Source organism: Pipistrellus hanaki, assembly GCF_964339955.1.
Source record: "Pipistrellus hanaki genome assembly, chromosome: 14".
Lineage (NCBI taxonomy): Eukaryota > Metazoa > Chordata > Mammalia > Chiroptera > Vespertilionidae > Pipistrellus > Pipistrellus hanaki.
In genome coordinates, this window is record NC_140516.1 from 2,042,560 (window position 1) to 2,064,085 (window position 21,526).

Sequence of the window (21,526 nt, forward strand, 5' to 3'; positions counted from 1 at the left end):
CCTATGGGTCTGGGGGGGTGAGGATTACCTGGTTGTACTTACTCTTTTTTTTTTTTTTTTTTTAATATGTTTTATTGATTTTTTTCAGAGAGGAAGGGAGAGAGCTAGAGAGCTGGAAACGTCGATGAGAGAGAAACATCGACCAGCTGCCTCTTGCACGCCCCCTACCGGGGATGTGCCTGCAACCAATGTACACGCTCTTGACCGGAATCGAACCTGGGACCCCTCAGTCCGCAGACTGACTCTCTACCAGTGAGCCAAACCGGCTTCGGCTGGTTGTACTTACTCTTGATCAAAAGAAGAAGCTAACCACTTACGTTTGATTCAAGTGCTGAGAAACGAACACTGAGAACTTCATTAACTCTATTGCAGGTTGTCTGTGAAAGGAGGTTGTTAAACATTAGAGGCCAGTGCATGAATTTGTGGTCCTTCAGCCTGGCTGGCGATCAGGACTGATGGGGTGGCCGGCTGTGGGGAGGCACTGTGGGAGGTTGGCTGTGGGAACACACTGACCACCAGGGGGCAGCTCCTGCGTTTAGTGTCTGTTCCGACAGGGGACCTCAGGCCACAGCCCCTCCCAACGGGGCTTGACAGGGGACCTCAAGGTGTGCCCCCACCCCCGCCCAACTGCTGGGCCAGGGGACCTCAGGCTGCTCCCCTCACCCTGGGCTGGAGGTGCGGCCTCTGGTCCCCTGGCTCAGTGCCCAAGCGGGGGTTGTGGCCTGAGGTCCCCTGTCAAGTCCCAGGGGGATGGGGGTGGGAGCGGAGCCTCAGGCCCCTGCTGATTGCTCGTTAAGACTTCTTACAGGAACTCAGCCTCAGCTGTGGGTGCTGCCCTCTTTGTGGTGGAGTGGTGGTCAATTTGCATATTCCCTCTTTATTATATAGGATTATGTAGGATACTTTAGGTAAGTGAGCTTTAATGAAATACCCAAGAGTGGAAATGCTTAATGTGCCTGACACATTGTGGGTGCTCTATAAATATTAATATTATACTTTTGTAGATATAAGAAAACTTCAAGAGCAATTCTAAATTTAAAGGTGAATTTATTTTTCTTCTCAAACTAGTAATATGTCAACCTGGTAGAATACTTTAAAAGGAGAGTTGCTTAGTGGCTTTGGTGAAGGTGGTAGGTCAATAACATTCCTCTGAATCTGTGAGTTGGGTATATCATATCATAGAAAGACTTGTGATATCCCTGCTTGGAGGGAAGAACTACCTAAAAAAAAAAAGGAGAGAGAGAACTCAGCAAACCTACTACGACTCTTTAACCTGGAAGTTGTAAACTGGTGGCCCCACCTACGAGCTGGATTTGGCCTGCAGGCATATTATATTTTATTTACATTGTATTTTTAAAAATTAGTAGCAAATAATTAAAAAATAGGAGATTTTACAAAAAGAAAGTCCAAATTTCTGGTTTGTCTTGAAAAACTGGAAGTTAGGCAGAAGAGAATAATATTTGGTTCCCAACTGTGGAACTCCGGGGAGCTGAGTGACCTTTGTTCTAATCTCCGGCCCTCCTGCTGTCTCCCTAATCCTAAAATGAGAGCTAATGACACTCATTTGAGCATCTGTCCCCTAGTGGTCAGTGTGTGTCATAGTTACTGTTCATTGTGTCTTTTGATTGATTTGCATATTAGCCTTTTATTATATAGGACTAGGGTCCCAGTGCACGAAATTGGTGCACTGGGGAGGGGGGGTCCCTCAGCCCAGTCTGGCCCCCACTCACATACTGGGAGTCCTCAGGAGTTGTCCTACTGATGGCTTAGGCCCCCTCCCTTTTGGGAGCAGACCTAAGCCGCAGTCTGGCTTCCCTTTGTGGGAGGTGACCAGGCTGATCAGGGGAAGACGCCAGCCCCATCACCCCACTGCTGCAGCCACTGCTAGTCACCACAGCCACTAAGGTATTTTCATCAATATGGACCCTTCACCATGAAAAAATGACAACTTTCTTTAAGCATTTTCAAGGTGTGTCTTACATAGGATATGACAGTTCTTTCCTTATCGTTTTATCCTCACCTGAGGAGGTGTTTCCATTGATTTTTTCCCCCCTTCCCTGTGATCCCAGGCTCGGCCCCTTCCCAAGCCTAAAGCCTCCACCCCAGGCTTTAGGTTTGGAAAGGGGTTCCCCAAACTCCCCCCCCCCCCCCCCCCCAGCACCTCTGATCACAGGCTTAGCCCCTGCCCAAGCTTAAAGCCTCTGCCCCAGGCTTTAGACTAGGGAAGGGGTCTGAGTCTCTCCCCCTCCTCCACCCCCCCCCCCCTCCCCGCCTTCCGATCACAGGCTCAGCCCCTTCCCAAGCCTAAAGCCTCCACCCCAGGCTTCAGCTTTGGGAAGGGATTCCCCCACCTACTCCTGCACCTCTGATCACAGGCTTGACCCTTTGCCAAGCCTAAAGCCTCCTCCTGATGGCCAGCTGGGAGTGATCTGGGTGCCGAGGAGGTTCCTGGGACCCAGGAATGTATTTGTTGGGTTAATTTGCATATTCTGATTGTCTGTAGGCGTAATGGAGGTACGGTCAATTTACATGTTTCTCTATTATTAGATAAGAATTCTTGTTTTGGAGTTGTCTGACATATTTTCATTGTTAGATTTATTAGTAGTTGATGCATCTCTGGCCAGAATTCTGCATAAATGGTGGTGTCCTTTCTCCCGGTATCACATTCAGAGACATAAAATGCTTGTTCTACTTGTCATTGTAATGTTAAATTTTGATCATCAGGTCAAGGTGTTACTCAGTTTCTCCATTGTATCGTTACACTTTTCTTCTTTACGACTAATAAGCAATCTGTGGGGAGATATTTGAAGATCATGCAATTGTTTTGTTGTAAAATTTCCCACTCCCCTTTGGAGTTAATTGGTACTTGCTGTTTATAGTTGTAATAGTGACTTTCCACTTTCATCAGTTGCTCCATATTTATTCTGCATTGTACTATAAGAACCCTTCTCACTTTCTTATCCACTTGTTTAATCTATTTAGCTATCATCAGTATGGACTAATGGACTAATGGACTTCTATTTCAATGGATTATAATCCATTAAACTATGTTTTTGATGTTCATATTATCCTGGATTTTGACAGGGGAGTCCTTTCATCTTGGCTCTGGTGTCCTTTGGTTGTGACCCCTTCTTTTATGTGTGAGCCCTTATTTACTTCTGACACAGTAACAGTCCAGGCTCATGTTGGACCTTCTTTGCTTGATCTGTGGGGCAAAATCAGTCATGTTTCTAAGGAGCCCAGTCTCTTGAATGGGGAGATGATATCTAAAAACCAAGATCTGAGCATTAGGTGCTCTCATTGATACAAGGTGTCATTGCTTCAAGTCTCTTTCATGGAACATATTTAGGAAATACATTATTTTAAAAAATAATTTTAGTGCCTCCAATTCTAATCCAAACACACTGGATTTTTTTTTTTTTTTTTGCTTTTTCCCATTTAATATTCTAATTTAAGTTTAAAAATATATATGTGTACATATAGAGTGAAATGCACAAATCTTAGGTATATTTCAATTCATTTTGAAAAATGTGTACTCCTCTGTACTCATAACCTTATCTAAATATTGACATATAAATTTTAACCATTTTCTCATTTTGGGTAATATTGATTTGCTAGAAGCCTGATGCATGAAGATTCATGCAAAAATGGGCCTTCCTTCCCCTGGCTGCCAGGCCTGTGCTCCGGCTGGAGCTCCCTTTCCACCGTCCTAAGCTGCCCAGAGGCCCAGAGCAGCTGGGGCAGTGTGGAATGGCTGTGTCGTTGCCATGGTGATGATGCAATTGTCCAGTTCTGCCCCCGGCCACTTGGTGCCTTATCTGCAAATTAACCAGCCATCTTGGGTTAATTTGCATACCCAAACCTGATTGGCTGGTGGGCATCACAAAGGGATGGTCAATTTGCATCTTACTCTTTTATTAGTGTAAATTAACTTTTAAATACCTGATTCTTGAATGCACTCATTCACAAATTCATTTGCACTTTAGTTCAACATTCATAAACAAAAGTAAGCTTACTAGTATCACAACATGAAGCAAACTAAAAAGGTCTTTTATATACTGTGGCTTAATGCAGTCACAATGATTTTCCACAGTCATTTGCATTTTATTTTTTTAGAATTGGGATAGGAAAATGTTAACATTTCTTTCTGGATTGTATCACTACATTTTTCTAATTGCAAATTGTGATGGTAAAGAAGACAGTGTATTTTCTCATGAGTGGGCAAAGTACATTGTGGTTTCTGGAGTTAGAACAAGTGTTTCTTAGAAACCTACCAGTTGGTGGCTCTGCCCACAGAAATTTATAACTTCCAACAACTTCCTTTTTTATTTATTTATTTTTTAAATACATATTTTATTGATTTTTTACAGAGAGGAAGAGAAGGATAGAGAGTTAGAAACATCGATGAGAGAGAATCATCGATCAGCTGCCTCTTGCACACCCCCTACTGGGGATGTGCCCCCAACCAAGGTACATGCCCTTGACCGGAATCAAACCCAGGACCTTTCAGTCTGCAGGCTGACGCTCTATCCATTGAGCCAAACCAGTTTCAGCTTGTCTCATGCATTTCAGCCAGCAACCTCCTTTTTTAACTGGTGGAATAAAAATGTACAGTTGACTAATTTTCAATGAGAATTTGATTTGAAAAGGGTATGCATATAGTGGAGAATCTGTGCCATTTGTTAAATTAATTTTACAGCTGATTCTGTAAAGCCAGATCAGTAGAATTTTGAAGGATTGGAGAAATGACCAAAGGGAAAAATAAGAGAATGAATAATTATGGTAGAAGGAACAGTGATGAATAAAAAGCATTTATCTTACAGGATCCAAAATAAACTATTAGTTAAATAATAATTTTAATAGCTTTACAAATCTAATGAAAGGTTTTAGAACGGGTGAATGTACAAAGCACAAGAAGTTAGGGCAGCTCTTAAGGCACCCCAAGGTTGTGCAGATGGTGATTCTTATCTCTTAGTGACAGCATTTGGGTGAAGAATTTCATGTTTAGGAAGAAAAATGTCCAACACAGTGAGGGATACACAAATATAAAATAATAGTGCTAAAGTTGAAGAGGATCTTGGCAACATTAATCAACTGATAATTTAATTGGAAGTCAATCTGCTAGTCATATTTATTATATCTGACAAGGTTTGTATCTGAAAACAATTGTTAGTACCAGCAATCTCATCTCTTTCTCTACTTAAACTGTTTATTAAACTGTATATTCTGGAATGTATTTTATCAACCCTAAGACACACACACACACACACACACATAATGGGTATTGATGTATTGTTATTCTATGTGTCATTAAAAAAGAAATAAATAATACCTGATAAACAATGATATATTGTTTTTAAGATATTGATTTAAGATCCTGATTTCATAGTTGTTAAGTGTGAAACGATGTGTCCTAAAATTGATTATTATATTAAGATGTATCAAAAATACACCATTAAGACACACATTTGGTTTCATTAAATTTTTTTCGTATTGTTTTTTAGTCTCTATGTCACTTTTATTTGCTCTAATCTTTATTTTTTCAAATTTCTTTATTAAATCTAGTATTTTTTTTGTGAAGTCTTCAGGGTTTACTATGTATTGTACAATGTCATGTCATCTGCGAATAATGAGAGTTTTACTTTTTCCTTTTCAATTTGGATGCCTTTTATTTCTTCTTGTCTGATCACAGGGGTTAGGACTTCCAGTACTGTGTTGAATGAGTGGTGAAAGTAGAGTTTCTGATGAGAAATCAGCTGACAGCCTTATGATATCTTTGTAGGTAACAAATTCCTTTTCTCTTGCTGATTTTAATTTTCTTTGTTTTTAATTTTTGGCTTTTTAATTATGATGTGTCTGGGTGTGGGCCTGTGAAGGTTCTTGTTTGGGACTCTCTGTGCCTCCTGACCTTGTGCAACTTTTTCCTTTACTAGGTTAGGGAGATTTTTGTCATTATTTCTTCATACAAGTTCTCTATCCCTTGCTCACTTTTTTCTCCTTCTGGCATACCTATTATGCGAATATTGTTATGTTTCATGTTGTCCCACAGCTTCCTTAAGCTGTCCTCCCTGTTGTTGTTTTTTATTATTTTTCTTTTTACTCATTTTTTAATTGGATAGTTTTCTTATTGTTGGGTTTGAAGATTATTTCTGTATTTTAGATAGCTGTCCTCAGGTATTTTTTTTGTAAATAATATCTCCTAGACTTGGATTGACTTCTCATGCTCTTTATTTACTTTTCTGTTCATTTTTTAAAAATTTTTTCTCTCTCTTTTTTCCCCTCTCATTCTTTTAAAAATATATTTTATTGATTTTTTACAGAGAGGAAGGGAGAGATATAGAGAGCTAGAAACGTCGATGAGAGAGAAACATCGACCAGCTGCCTCTTGCACACCCCCTATTGGGGATGTGCTCGCAACTCGGGTACATGCCCTTGACCGGAATCGAACCTGGGACCTTTCAGTCCGCAGACCGACGCTCTACCACTGAGCCAAACCGGTTTCGGCTTTTCCCCTCTCATTCTTTTTATGTTAACTTTTGCAGAGGAAAGTTTGAAATTTAAATGAATTTCAGCCTATTGGGTATTTTTTTCATGGCTTATGCCTTTGGTGTTTTATCTACAAAATCATTGCCAAACTCAAGGTCACCTAAATTTTATCTTATGTTATTTTTTTGAAGTCTTGCATTTTACAATTAGATCTGTGATCCATTATGAGTCTTTGAAGAATGGAATGACTGTATTTAGATTTTTTTTCTTAATGTGGATGTCCAATTGTTGCAGTACCATATGGTGAAAAGACTGTCTTTGCTCCATTATATGTCCTTTGCTCCTTTGTTAAGGGTCAGTTGACTACAGTGGTGCCTCGCATAAAGAACGCCTCGCACAGCGAACGCTGCACACAACAAACTTCATTTCATGATTCATACAAGGAACTTCGTTTCACACAACGAAGTCGCCCGAGCTTCCACGATCGCTGCCGATGTATTGCATCCTTCCGCGCAGGCACTGCAGGCAGTCGTTAGTCACTGCTCTTAACTTAAGCACGTATCTCGGCAATCGTTCTTCATTACGAATTAAATCACGCACGTATCACGGCAGTCGTCCTTTTAAGTTAAACTCAATATTTTTTTTATATCATGGCTTCTAAAAAAAGCAGGAAGGTGATTTCTGTTGAAATGAAACAGGAAATAATTAGAAGGAGTGAATGTGGGGTAAAACAGTGTGACCTCGTCAAAGAGTTTGGCCTCAGCAAGACCACCATTTTCACCATTTTGACAAATAAGGATGCAATCAAATCAGCCAAAGTAGCCAAAGGAGTATCAAAACTATTTCATGAAAAACATAGGTCTTCAATCCACGAGGAAATGGAGAGGCTATTAGCGATTCGGATTAAGGACAGGCAGGTGAAAGGTGACGTAACAACCCAAGATATTATCTGTCACAAAGCCAAGAGAATTTATGACGATCTAAAGAAAAACGTCCCTGGAAGTAGCAGCAATCAAGATAATGAAGAAGAATTCAAAGCCAGCAGGGGGTGGTTTTTTAGATTTAAGAAAAGGTGTGGAATCCACAGCGTTACTATGCATGGTGAGGCTGGCAGTGCTGACAAGAAAGAAGCAGAAAAGTTCTCTTTTAACTTTCAAAAATGTATTAAGGATGAAGGATACTGCCCACAACAAGTGTTCAATGCCGATGAAACGGGTCTTTTCTGGAAAAGAATGCCGAGCAGAACCTTCATTACAAAAGAGGAGAAGAAATTGCCAGGACACAAAGCCATGAAGGACAGACTTACCCTTATGTTTTCGTCTAATGCCAGCGGAGACCTCAAGATCAAACCTCTATTGGTTTATCACTCTGAAAATCCAAGAATTTTCAAGAAAAATAACGTTATTAAGTCCAAACTGTCCGTCCATTGGAAGTCCAATCAAAAAGCCTGGGTGACCCACGTTATCTTCAACGAATGGATTCTGGAAACCCTTGCTCCTGCCGTGAAGAAATTCTTGCTGGAAAAAGAACTGCCGCTCAAAGCCCTTCTGATAGTACTTGACAATGCCCCTTCTCACCCAAAAGACCTAGAGGAAATATTGCAGGAAAATTATCCTTTTATCAAGGTGCAGTATTTGCCACCAAACACCACATCCATTCTTCAGCCAATGGATCAGCAAGTTATTGCGAACTTTAAAAAACTCTACACTAGAGCCCTCTTTAATAAGGTGTTTGAAGAATGCGAGTTTGGTGGAGACAATATGACTGTCTGAAAGTTTTGGAAGGAGAAATTTGATGTCCTTATGGCAATACGACTTATACAGAAGGCCTGGGAAGAAGTGTCACAAAGGACCCTCATTTCTGCTTGGAAGATGCTTGTGCCTTCGTGGACCCAGGAAGAAGCAGTAGTTGATGACACAGAAATGGTGAAGGACATCATCACAGTGGCCCAAAGGTTGGAATTAGAGGTAGAGGAAGAGGATGTAGAGGAGCTTATTGAGGAACACGAAGAAGAGCTGACAACTGAAGAGCTCCAAGCACTTCTGGTCCAGCAACAGGACAATGCTCAAAGGGAAGCGTCATCTGATAACGAGGAGCAACAATCAAACAATCAACCAATCCCAACTGCTGACATCAAGAACATCCTGGTCAAAAAGTTCAGGAGTTTACCAATGCCCACTATCCGGATTCAGCTGAAGCAAACAGGATCAACGATCTTTACTCCGATACTCTTGTCCGTTATTTCCGGCAGATGTTGGAGAAAAGAGAAAAACAAACGACTTTGGACAGGTTTTTCATGAAACCATCGGCCAAAAAGCAGAAAATGGATGAAGATGTGCAAGATTCGGTAGACTCTACTTAGTCTGTCTTAAAATTAAAAAAATGTGTTTTTTTTTAAAAAAAATTATGTTTTTAGATGTATCTAAATAAAAATAATAACAAAAAATTTATCTTTTTTATGTCATCTTAGCATACTTTATGCTACAGAACGAATTATTTTTTTTAACATGTATTGTTATGGGAAAACGTGTTTCACATAACGAACTTTTCGCATAACAAACTTGCTCCTGGAACGAATTAAGTTCGTTGTGTGAGGCACCACTGTACATTATTTGAGTCTATTTAAGGCATCTGTTCTTTTCCATTGTCTATCCTTTTGCTAATGCCACCCTATCTTAATTATTGTAGCTTTATTTTAATTCTTGAAGTTGAATAGCATCAGCCCTCCAACTTTTTGTTCTCCTTCAGTATTGCGTTGATTATTTGGATCTTTTACCTCCATGTAAACTTTAAAATCACTTTATCATGATTTACAAAAAACCTTGCTGGGCCTTTTTCTGAGGTTATGTTGACTCTGTAGATCAAATTAGGAAGAATTGATGTCTTCACAGTGTTGATTCTTTCTATCCATGAACATAGACTATCTTTCCATTTATTTTTTCATTTTTAAAATCAGTTTTATAGTTTTCTTCATATAGATTTTCTACATATTTTGTTAGATTTGTACCTAGGTATTTCATTTTGGGGGGTGCTAATGTAAATGATAGGCTTTAAATTTCAGATTCTACTTGTTCATTGTTGGTGCATAGGAGACCAGTTGACTTTTGTATGTTAACTTTGTATCTTGAAACCTTGCTATAATTGCTTATTAGTTCTAGGAATTTTTATTGTTGATTGTTTTGGATTTTCTACATAGACTCTTATGTGTAAACAAAGATAGTTTTCGTACACCATTTATTTCCTGTCTTATTGCATTAGCTAAGACTTCCAGTATGATGTGGAAAAGAGTGGTGAGAGGGGTAGATATGTCACTGCCTTATTCCCATTCTTAGTGGGAAAGCTTTGAATGTCTCATTAAGTGTGATGTTAGCTGTAGAAATCTCATAGATGTTCTTTATGAAATTGAGGACGTTCCCCTCTTTTCCTAGCTGAGAATTCTTATCATGAATTGGTGTTGAATATTATCAAGTGCTTTTTCTGCATCTACTGATATAATCCTGTGATTTTTCTCTTTTGGTATGTTGATGTGATGTATTATTGTATTAATTGACCTTTTGAAATGTTGAATCAGCTTTGCAAACCTGGGATAAATCTCAGTTGGTCAAGATATATAATTCTTATATGTTGTTGGATTCTAATATTATGTTCAGGAATTTTGTATCCTAGCTAATAAAGAGGGGATATGCAAATTGACTATCACAAAGATGGTGGTACCCAGAATGGAGGCGGGGTTTCCATAACACAAGCTGGCTGTGTCCACAGCAGAGGCAGGGTTTCTGTAACACAAGATGGCTGCACCCACAGTGGTGGCCACGTTCCCGTAACAAGCCTTAATGAGTAATCAGCAGGGACCTGAGTCTGCCAGGCACTGGGTTGGCCAGGGACCTGAGCCTGCTCACCCCACCCGGTGGGGCTTGACAGGGGCCTTGAGGCTGCTCCTCCCCACCCAACGGGGCTTGACAGGTGTGGGGTTGGCCAGGTCTGGGTCTCGCACAATTTGGAGGCGCTGTAGGTAGGCGGGGAATTAACATGGTCCTGCGACATGCTCTAGACTCTGACAGGAGGAAGATTTTCATATACATTTTACTAATTTTCTTTCATCTCTAACACTTCTATTGTAGAGAAAGGGCAAATAGCAATATTAAAATATTTTCTCTAATTAATCCCCTTTTAATGTGCACAAATTTCGTGCACTGGGCCACTAGTGTGTGTGTGTGTGTGTGTGTGTGTGTGTGTGTGTATTCATGTGAGATACTGGACTGTAGTTACCTTTTTTTGTAATGTTTTTGTCTGATTTTGATATTAGGGTAATGCTGGCCTCAGAATGAGTTAGATTGGGACGTATTTTCTTGGCTTCTATCTTCTAAGAACTTAGAGACTTGGTATAATATCTCCTAAATGTTTGCTGGAATCCACTGGAGAACCTGTCTGAGCCTGCTGCTTTCTACTTTGGACGATTATTATTAGGATTCACTTTATCTAATATAGGGCTATTGAAATTGTTTGTTCATGTGTGAGTTTCAACAGATTGTGCCTTTAAAGGAATTAGTTTGTTTCATCTAAGATATCTAATTTGTGGTTTTTCATTATATTCCTTGATACATATTTTTTAATGATCATGGGACCTGTATGATATTCCCTATTTTGTTACTGATATAGTAATTTAGGTAATTTTTCTTTTTGATCAATTTTATGGATCTTTTCAAAGAAACAGCTTTGGTTTTATATATTTTCTTCTTTAAGTTCATTAATTTTATTATTCATTTTCATCTGCTGAGCTTGGACTTAATTTGCTTTTTGTTTTGTAGTTATTTTAGATGGCCACTTAGATTACAAAGTTTATATGCATTTAATGCTATCAACTTCCTCTTAGCAGTGCTTTCACTGCATCTCACAAATTTTGAAAAGTTTTATTTTCATTTAGTTCAAATTACTTTTAAACTTCTCTTGAGAGTTCTTTGGTACGTTGCCTACTTAGGAATGTATTGCTTAATCTTCAAGTATATTTTATTTTTTTTAGATATTTTTCTGTTTTTTATTCTAGTTTAATTCCATTGTTGTGTAAGAGGAGACGCTATGTGATTTCTATTCTTTTACCTTTTTAAAGGTATATTTTATGGCCCAGAGTATGGTCTGTCTTGGTGAATATCCCAAGTGAGCTTGAGAATAATGTGTATGTATCTTCTGCCAGATGGTAGATATAAATTATAACCAGTTTATTGATGGTGCTATTAGTTCAGTGGTGTCGTTGGTGATATTCTGCCTGTTGGATCTCCCCATTTCTTAGAGAGGGGTGTTGAAGTCTTTAATTATACTAGTGGATTCATCTGTTTTTCTTTTCAGTTGTATCAGCTTTTGTCTAATTGATTTTTTACAGAGAGGGATAGAGAGTTAGAAACATCAATGAGAGAGAATCATCAATCAGCTGCCTCTTGCACACCCCCTACTGAGGGTGTGCCCGCAACCAAGGTACATGCCCTTGACCAGAATCGAACCCGGGACCTTTCAGTCGAGCCAAACCAGTTTCGGCTTGTCTCATGCATTTTGAATTTTTGGTGCTTGAAGCATACACATTAAAAATTGGTGTGTCACCAAAACTGGTTTGGCTCAATGGATAGAGCGTCAGCCTACGAACTAAAAGGTCCCAGGTTCTAGAATCAGTCCATATATTTTTAAACATACGTCACTTTAATGGACTGTTTTAACCTTTATGAGAAACGGTTAATCTGTTTCACTTTCTTTTTCCACACACACTCTTAGGGAAGAATGGAGTTGTTAGCAAAGAATGAGTTTGGGGGAAAATCTTTATGCCATTTCTAAAATGGAAACAATACTTATTTTTAGTATAAAGGAAAATTTTTAAGACTGTCTCAGGAAAAAATAATTTAAAAAACCTTAACACCAAGTCTCCATTCCTGCCTTGCATCATTTTTCTGAGTGATGGTTGGAGTCTTACCCAGAAAAACGTTAGGGTTAAGTTGTAGCTAACTAGTGTATTGAGAAGACTGTTAAGGCTCCTGAATGCAGGCAGAGCATTCCTGATTGCTTTCCCAGGGAATCTGCCCACGGAAAAGATTTGCACAGCTCTGCCGCAGCCTGCCTGCTGAGGGGAACACTGGCCTGTGAGAAAGGCTGCTATCTGATTTAGACCGAGCTGTGCAATTAATTCTTGACCCTCACAATATTCTAGGTGGAAGTTTGACCAAAATGAAAAAAAAAAAAAAAGTGCTTACTAAAACTGTGATAGAGAATGAAATTAGGGCCTTTGTTGGTTGCTCAGTGGTTAGAGGATAGGCCCATGGGATTGAAGGGCACGTGCCTTGGCTGCAGATTCCCCAGCCCCGGTAGAGGTGCATTCAAGAGGCAACCAATCGATGTGTCTCTCTGTTTCTTGCACTTCTCCCTTCTTTCCACCCTCTCTTAAAAATGGGGAAAATATCCACGAGTGAGGATTAAAACAAAAAAAGTGAAAAAATAGGGTTACTAGCTGGGTGTGCAAATATATTTTGCCTAGGGAGGAATCTGAATATTGTAGAATTATAAATGTTGGTGCTGCTTCTAGATGTTTCTGTTTTTTTTTCCATTTTAGATTATTTTTTCCAAAGGCCTGAGCCACTTCAGAAATTTTACATCTAATTTTTTTCATAGAAATATTACCTTTTTTGTTTTAAATACACATGGTTTTTTTAAAATCCTCACTCAAGGATATATTTTTATTGATTTTAGAGGCGGGGGGGAGGAGGGCAACCAGGGATTGAATCCGAGATCTTTTGGTGTACCAAACAACGCTCCCACCACCTGGCCAGAGCCTATTTAAATATAAAAATACTCAAAATGGGACACTTCTTTTGGTAGAGGTTGGGAAATGGTAAAGTGATGTTTCTAAAATATGGTAGAACTTTTCATTGAATTTACATAGAAAGTATATAGTTTTATAAATGATGAATTTTTAGTATTGTTTCTATGTGTGCCCTTTTGACAAAAGTTTTTTAAATCTGAAATAAGTTCTTTTTTCCTAAACAGATTTATGAAAATATGCATCAGTTTGATACTGTCTTGGAATTCATGAGATGGAAGCATAGGTCAAAGCTGCTTGGAGAAAATTGGAAGCACAGTTTTATCTTTAGTACATCTCTGAGGTAAGGAAAAGACTTTCAAGAAAATAATTAGAATAATGTGAAACATTATTTTTTAACAATTTAAAATAGTTCTAAATCACTGCTATACATTTACTTTAGTTTCTTTAATCACCTTCCTTATGATTTATAAGTAGTTGTAATATATTCTCCTCTCCTAATAATGTTGAACCTCTTCAGGAATAAAAAATATTTATTACTAATAACACTTTCTTTAACTGTAGAAAATAAGCCTTAAGTTATATATATGTAATTATATATATGTGTGTGTGTGTGTGTGTGTGTGTGTGTATGTATATTTCTGATAAAGATGACTCAGCAGAGTTCAGAATAGAAGATTATGTAAAAATTAATGTTTTCTAAAGCATTCACACATTTAAATTTTAGGATAAAATTATCTTAGAATAATAGATGTTTCAAGATAGAATTTATATAATAAAACCAGGGATAGGGGAAAGAAATCATTCTAAAACAATATGTACAGAGAAATTATATTCATTATTTTCAAATTCATTTTGAGCCTCAGATTATCAGGTAAGGTTTGAATTCTTCAAGGATCTATATTTTAAAAAGTAGGTAAGACAGACATTTTTTTAAAAAAACTCTCACCTGAGGATAATTTTCCATTGATATTTAGAGAGCATAGAAAGAAGGGGTTAACGAGGAGGGGGAGAGAGAAATAGAGAGGAAGAGAGAGAAGAAACATCAATGTGAAAGAGACACATTGATTGGTTATGGTTATCTTCCACACTCACCTGACCAGGGCCGGGGACCAAGGCTGCAACCAAGGTATGTGCCCTTGACTGGAACTCGAATCCCTGATCCTTTGGCACGACACTCTAACCACTGAGCAAACTTACCAAGGCTAAGGATATGCTTTTATTGATTTAGAGAGAGACAGAGAGAGCACCAATTTGTTCTTCCAACTGAGCTACCTAGCCAGGGCCTCAAAGAATATGTTTAGAGCTGAATATGCAAACGGTTCATTCTAGTGCAGTTTGGAAAGTGCTGTATGAAATTAGGAAGTGTAGTGGCATCATCTAGGAAGCCTCTACCAATGTTAGAGGAGAAACTTGGAGCGGGGGAGGGTAGGTGGCAGGGAGGCTGCAAGGAGGAAGTGGTGTTTTGAGTAGAATCTTGACCACTGAGTAGAGGATTGCTGGGAGACAAGGAAATTTCATGCACAGAGCTCAACATAAGCATGGAAGTTTGAAATGTGTGGAATATATAAAAGACAGAGGAAAACATTTTGTTAAATTCATTATATAAGAGATGATTTGATGGACAGGCTAGAAATACGTTGATTGTGAAGAACTTTGGATGCCATGGTTAGGAGTTTAGATTTTATTTTTTGAGTAGTTGGCCATCTTTGAAAATTTTTAACAGGTATTTTGGATTATGGATTATAATCATATTTCGTCAAAATTAATCTGGCAGTGATATGAATGATAGTTTGGAAGTGGGGAGATGACAAAAGCAGAGAGATGATTATGATAGTCTTAATTGTTTTAAGCAAAAAATAATGAGGCTCTTGATAGCGATCAACATACCCAAAATTATGAAAACCTTTAGCATTGGTTATTGAACAGATGTTTAATTTCCTTCTTGTCTACCCTTACATATACGATGTGCTTTAGCCAATGAGCTGAAATTGTCCTATATTTTCTCTCTTTTCTATTTGTTATTATTATTATTTTTTTCTGGCATGCTTTTCCTCTTTTTTCTCTCTTGTGGAAGACCTATATATCAACTTTCAAAAATCCATCTCAGTGCCAGTTCATCCCTAAGATTCCTTCTAATCTCAATTCCTTTGACTCTAAAAGTATGTTCCTCCTAATTTAAGGCACTTATTTTTATTCAATACAATATTACTTTTTTTTTTTTTTTGTCCCTATTAAACTGTAACAGAAAGTCAGAAAGACAAAATTAGGGGGGGAAAGAACATGGTCCCATCCTCTATTTATAGTCGTCATATCAATAAAGTGTTTGTGTGTGTGTATATATATATATATATATATATATATATATATATCCTATCTAATATAAGAGCAATGTGCAAATCGACCATACCTCCACTACGCCCACAAACCATGCCTGCCAGCCAATTAGGAGCAAATATGCAAATAAACCCAACCAAGATAGTTGTGGCCACAGAGAGCAGGAGGGAGGCTTGGATTTTCCCTGCAACGGAAGAAGCCAAGCTTTCCACCTGCCCTTGCCAGCCCAGGCCTCCACTCAGTGCTGGAAAGTTTCAATGATAGATAAATAAATCCCAACAAAAATGACGGCAGCTATGGAGCTGGAGAGAGCAGGAGGCTAGGGTTGCCCACAGAGATGGAGGAAGCCAAGTTTCCACAGCCCTGGCTGGCCTTGGCCTCTGCTTAAGGTTACAAAGTTTCAATTATAGAATATAAATAAATCCCAACAGGAATGGCTTCCTAAATGGAGCGAGCAGAAGGCTTGGCTCCACTTCAGGCTACAAAGTTTCAATTGTATAAAATAAATAAATCCCAGATACCAGGGCCTCTGCTTGGGTTGCCTGGCGGGTGGCCAGCCTGCAAACCATCACAGGCCTCTCGCCCAGGCCGCCTCATGCCCCAAGAGAACCCCCAACCTGATCCGGGACACCCTTCAGGGCAAATCAGCTGTCCCCACCCATGCACCAGGCCTCTATCCTATCTAGTAAAAGTAATATGTAGATTGACCATCTCTCCAACACACAAGATGGCTGCCTCCATGTGGTTAAATATCCTGCCTCCGTGTGGACACAAGATGGCCATCACAAGATGGCCTGCAGGGGAGGGCAGTTGGGAGGGACCAGGCCTGCAAGGGAGGGCAGTTAGGGGCAATCAAGCCTGCAGGGGAGGGCAGTTGGAGATGACCAGGCTGGCAGAAGAAGGAAGTTGGGGTGACCAGGCCTTCAGGGAAGGGCAGTTGCAGGGGGACCAGGCCTGCAAGGGAGGGCAGTTAGGGGTGACCAGACTTACGGTGAGGGCAGTTAAGGGTGACCAGGCCCCCAGGGGAGGGCAGTTAGGGGCAAACAGGCTGGCAGGGGAGTGGTTAGGCATAAATCAGGCTGGCAGGGGAATGATTAGAGGGTGATCAGGCTGGCAGGCAGAAGTGATTAGGGGCAATTAGGAATGCCGGCAGGCGAGCAGTTGGGAGCCAGCAGATAGGGCCTAAATGGGCATTCGGACATCCCTTGAGGGGTCCCAGACTGGAGAGGGTGCAGACTGGTCTGAGGGACAACACCCCTCCTCCACCCTGTGCACAAATTTTGTGCACCAGGCCTCGTGTGTGTGTGTGTGTGTGTGTGTGTGTGTGTGATATGAATAATGATAACCAACATTGCCAGATAAAAATGATGAATGCCAAAGGAGTGAATCATTACTTTCTAGTCAGGGTTCTATAGCTCTGAGAAGTACAAGTAGAAATCAGAGAGGTTGTTTGAGCTGGGCTTTGAAAAATCAGTAGAATTTGGGTGGATAAAGAAAGAATTAAAAGATGTTTCTGGAAAAGCTGATTAATAGAAAATGAATAATTCTGTAGTCATGTGGTGGGGGTCTTGGTAAGGGTAGGAAGTGTGACTTAGAGAAAATTACGTTTTGGGCAACTTACTATAGCAGTGAGGTATGAACATACATCATTAGGGATGTGGAGTGAGGAGTCAGGGATCTCAGATAGTTGTAGCAGTAGACAGGCATGAGGTAATCCAAATTTAACCAGAGTGGTAATCTATATATATAAAAGCCCAGTGACTGCAATGGCAGAACCACCAGAAAGACCAGTGGCTATGGCGCGCACTGCAGCAGCCAACCAGCCCGATCGTTCCTCTACCCCCTGGCCAGCCCCTGATTGGCCACCAACCACCCACAGCCCCTCCGCCCAGATGGTGTGGCCCAATGGCCCCCCATTGGTGTGAGCCAGCTGGACTTCACCCATGCACAAATTTGTGCACTTTACCTGTAGTATTGGAAATAAAAAAGAAAGACTAAATGGAGTAGATATTATGAAGGCTGAAGAACACTTTGGGAAAAGGTGATGATGTTCATATTTTTATCTTGATAGTAGGGATAGTGCTGAGCATCATTAATAGCAAACAAGTAATTTTTACATACAACAAATATTTTTATACATTTTTCAAGCCTTAGAATATTTAAAGGGAGTAGTATGAAAAATACAAGTATTGTCTCTTATAGAAGAGCATGTTATAGAATAATACTCTCTGTTCATATTTATCTCTTGTGCTATAGTTTTAAATGCTATGTAAGAGTCAGTGAAATTAAGAATGTTTAAAGTATTCCTACAGGTATAATTCTGACAATTAATGAAGGATTATATTATATCTTGTTTTAATAGAGTTACTGATAAATGAATACGACCTGTGGAGAAATTTATTAAACAAAATGTGATAGTTCCACATTAACAAGTAACTGTAGTATGGTATTGTCCTTAGAGAAATACCTTATACTCAGGTAATAAGTTACCTCAGATACAACTAGCTAATTTTTTAAAAATTTAATAAATCTTTATTCAGATTATTATAATTGTTCCTCCCCCCCCCCCCACCAGGTTTCAACCCAATCCCCCCCGCCACTGTTCTCATCCATAGGTGTACAATTTTTGTTCAGTCTCTTCCCACACCCCCCACTCTCCTTTTCCCCCGAGAATTGTCAGTCCACTCCCTTTCTATGCCCCTGATTCTATTATATTCACTGGTTAATACTGCTCATCAGATTTTTTATTCCCTTGGTTTTTAGATTCACTTGTTGGTAGATACATATTTGTTGTTCATACTTTTTATCTTTACCTTTTTCTTCTTTTTCTTTGTCTTAAAGAGTACCTTTCAGCATTTCATATAAATCTGGTTTGGCGGTGATGAACACCTTTAGCTTTTTTTTAATCTGTGAAGCTGTTTAGCTGCCCTTCAATTCTGAATGATAACTTTGCTGGGTAGAGTAATCTTGGTTGTAGTTTCTTGCTATTCATCACTTTGAATATTTCTTGCCATTCCTGTCTAGCCTGCATAGTTTCTGTTGAGAAATCAGCTGATAATCTTATGGGTTCTCCCTTAGAGGTAACTGTTTTTCTCCTGCTGCTTTTAAGATTCTCTTTGTCTTTTGCTCTTGGCATTTTAATTATGATGTGTCTTGATGTGGTCCTCTTTGGATTCCTCTTGTTTGGGGTTCTGTGCGCTTTCTGAACTTGTAGGTCTATTTCTTTCACCAGGTGGGGAAGGTTTTCTGACATTATTTCTTCAAATAGGTTTTCAGTATCTTGTTCTCTCTCTTCTTCTAGCGCCCCCATAATTCTGATGTTGGTACGCTTGAAGTTGTCCCAGAGGCTTCTTACACTATATTCAAATTTTTGGATTCTTTTTTCTTTTCCATTGGGTGTTTTTTGCTTCTTTGTATTCCAAATCTTTGACCTGATTCTTACGATCCTCTAGTCTGTTTTTAGGTCTCTGTATATTTTTTATTTCAGTCAGTGTATGCTTAATTTTTAGTTGGTCCTTTTTTATATCCTCGAGGGTCTCGTTACATTTATTGGCCAAACAGTCCAATTTCTCCCCGAAAGAGTCTGGTACCCAGTGTCTCACCCGGAGCTGGATTTCAGTGCAGTCGGGAGGTTGCATTTTCCTTCCAAACAAGAATGCTAGCTACGCGTTTGCTGCCCGCCCTCTTGGCGCGCAGCAAGTTAGCCAACCGTGTATTCAGCCACCTGCCCTTTCTGTACACATGGGTCTCCACACTTCTTCAACTCCTCTGAGGCTAAGCTTTTCTTCTAGTTGTAAAATTTCCACTCAGCCAGCTTTCTGGTGGTTCTGGACGATGTCCGCTCTGTCTTCCAATTGTAGTTTTAAAATTGTTGTGCGAGGTGGCAGTATAGGTGTTTACCTTATGCCGCCATCCTGGTTTCTCCAAAACTAGCTACTGTACTTTTGGTGCTTTTTTCTTTTTTTCAACTCAACTCATGATTTAGGACTTTGCAATATTTAGGAAAAAAAACCAACACTGTATATTGAAAATTAAGGATTCACTGTTTGTTCCCTCATAGTATATTGTGTAAAACCAGAACACATTACATTGTGGTGGAAAGAAAGCATTCATGTTAAGAAAACATTGGGCTTTGAACTATTATCAAAGTTATATCCTCTATAAATAAATTCAGGTAAATTCTCTGCCTGGATGAAGTGGCTCAGTGGTTGAGCATCAACCTATGAATTAGGAGGTTCCAGTTCTATTCCTGCTCAGGGAACATGCCCGGTTGCAGGCTTCATGCCCAGTAGGGGGCGTGCAGGAGGCAGCCAATTAATGTTTCTCACATTGATGTTTCTATCTCTCCCTCTCCCTTCCTCTCTCTAAAATCAATATAAACATATATTTTTTAAATTAAGCCCTAACCAGTTTCTCAGTGGTTAGAGCATCAGCCCACAGACTGAAGGATTTTGGGTTTGATCCTGGCCTAGTCTGGGAGCGTATGAGAAACAACCAATACATGTGTCTTGCTCTTTCTCTCTCCTCCCTTCCACTTTCTAAATATCAGTGGGGAAAATATGCTCAGGTGAGGATTTTTTTAAGTCCTGTTACAATCTTAAGTTAATATTTGTATTATATTGACACACACACACACACACACACACACACACATATATATATAATATATGAAGGTTTTTGTTTTTTGGATGTGTGTGTTGTTGTTTTTCAATTGGTTTTAGAGAGGAAAGAAGAGGGAGAGAGAAATAGAAACATCAATGATGAGAGAATCATTGATCGGCTGCCTCCTGCACACCTCACACTGGGGATCGAGCCCACAACCTGGACATTTGCCCTTGACCAGAATCAATTACAGGCTGTAGGCTGACGCTCTATCCACTGAGCATAACTGGCTAGGACCACAGATGATTTTTTAAAAGTTCATAGCTACATATTTATTTTTATAACTTCTGTTGATAGTAACATTTTTTATTTAAGGTAGTGACATTATGTTCCCTTTGTTTTTCTCTCTGTTTAGAAACTAGTTGATCAGACTTTCAGTTTATGGCAGTAAAATTACTCTTTGTTCTTTATAAGGTCCCTCATTTATTTATCTTATCTTTTATTCTTGATCTCTGCTCTCATTTTCCTCTCTTCCTGCCAGAGCAAACCTCTTTAATTTGTATGCAATATGCCAGGGGTCCTCAAACTTTTTAAAGTGGGGGCCAGATCACGGTCCCTCAGAGAGCTGGAGGGCCGGACTATATGAACTACTAATTCCTACTGTAACACCTCGGCTGCGCTCACTGCCCAAAAAACCTGGCGGGCCGGATCAGCCTCCTCTGCGGGCCGCATGTGGCCCGCGGGCCGTAGTTTGAAGACCCCTGCAATATGCCTTTGAATGAATATATCCTTGTAGGACATATAGTGTTGTTGGGGTGTGTATATGTGTGTAGTTGATTTAGTTAGGTTTTTGCTACAAATATTCTGCACTTTTTTCTGGAAAACAATAGAAGGATACGATCTTCAACAATGGAAGGATACGATCTCTCCATGTGGCTTTGTGTACATTGTTCATTGCTTCAGACTTATGTTTAGTATTCCATATGTGCAGCACCACATGCTGCTGCTTTAAGACGCAACACACTCTTGTCAAAAGCGTGGACACTGGTGCCAAGCTGCTTCTGTTTGAATCCTGACTGCATCACTTTTCAATTGGGGATTCTTTTTTATTTTTTAATATATTTTATTGATTTTTTTTTTTTTTTTTTACCCCCTCCCTCCCTCCCACACATCCCCTCCCTCCCCAGAGTTTTGTGTCCATTGGTTGCACTTATATGCATGTACACAGGTCCTTCGGTTGATCTATCATCTCCCCCAGATCTTTCTCCCGTCCCCGCTGCAACTTGACAGTCTACTTGTTGATAT

At 39.6% G+C, this 21,526-nt stretch overlaps 1 protein-coding gene across 3 annotated transcripts in view; it reads left to right on the forward strand.

Moving 5' to 3' along the window:
- Positions 1–21,526, forward strand: part of BMPR1A (bone morphogenetic protein receptor type 1A) — a 162,803-nt gene that overhangs the window by 48,868 nt on the left and 92,409 nt on the right. For 2 of the 3 annotated variants that reach the window (XM_084904177.1, XM_084904176.1), the window contains one exon: positions 13,510–13,625. The exons of the other annotated variant lie outside the window; for it this stretch is intronic. The gene's annotated coding sequence lies outside the window, so the exon portion shown is untranslated. The remainder of the gene's footprint in view (positions 1–13,509; positions 13,626–21,526) is intronic. 3 annotated transcript variants of the gene reach the window in all.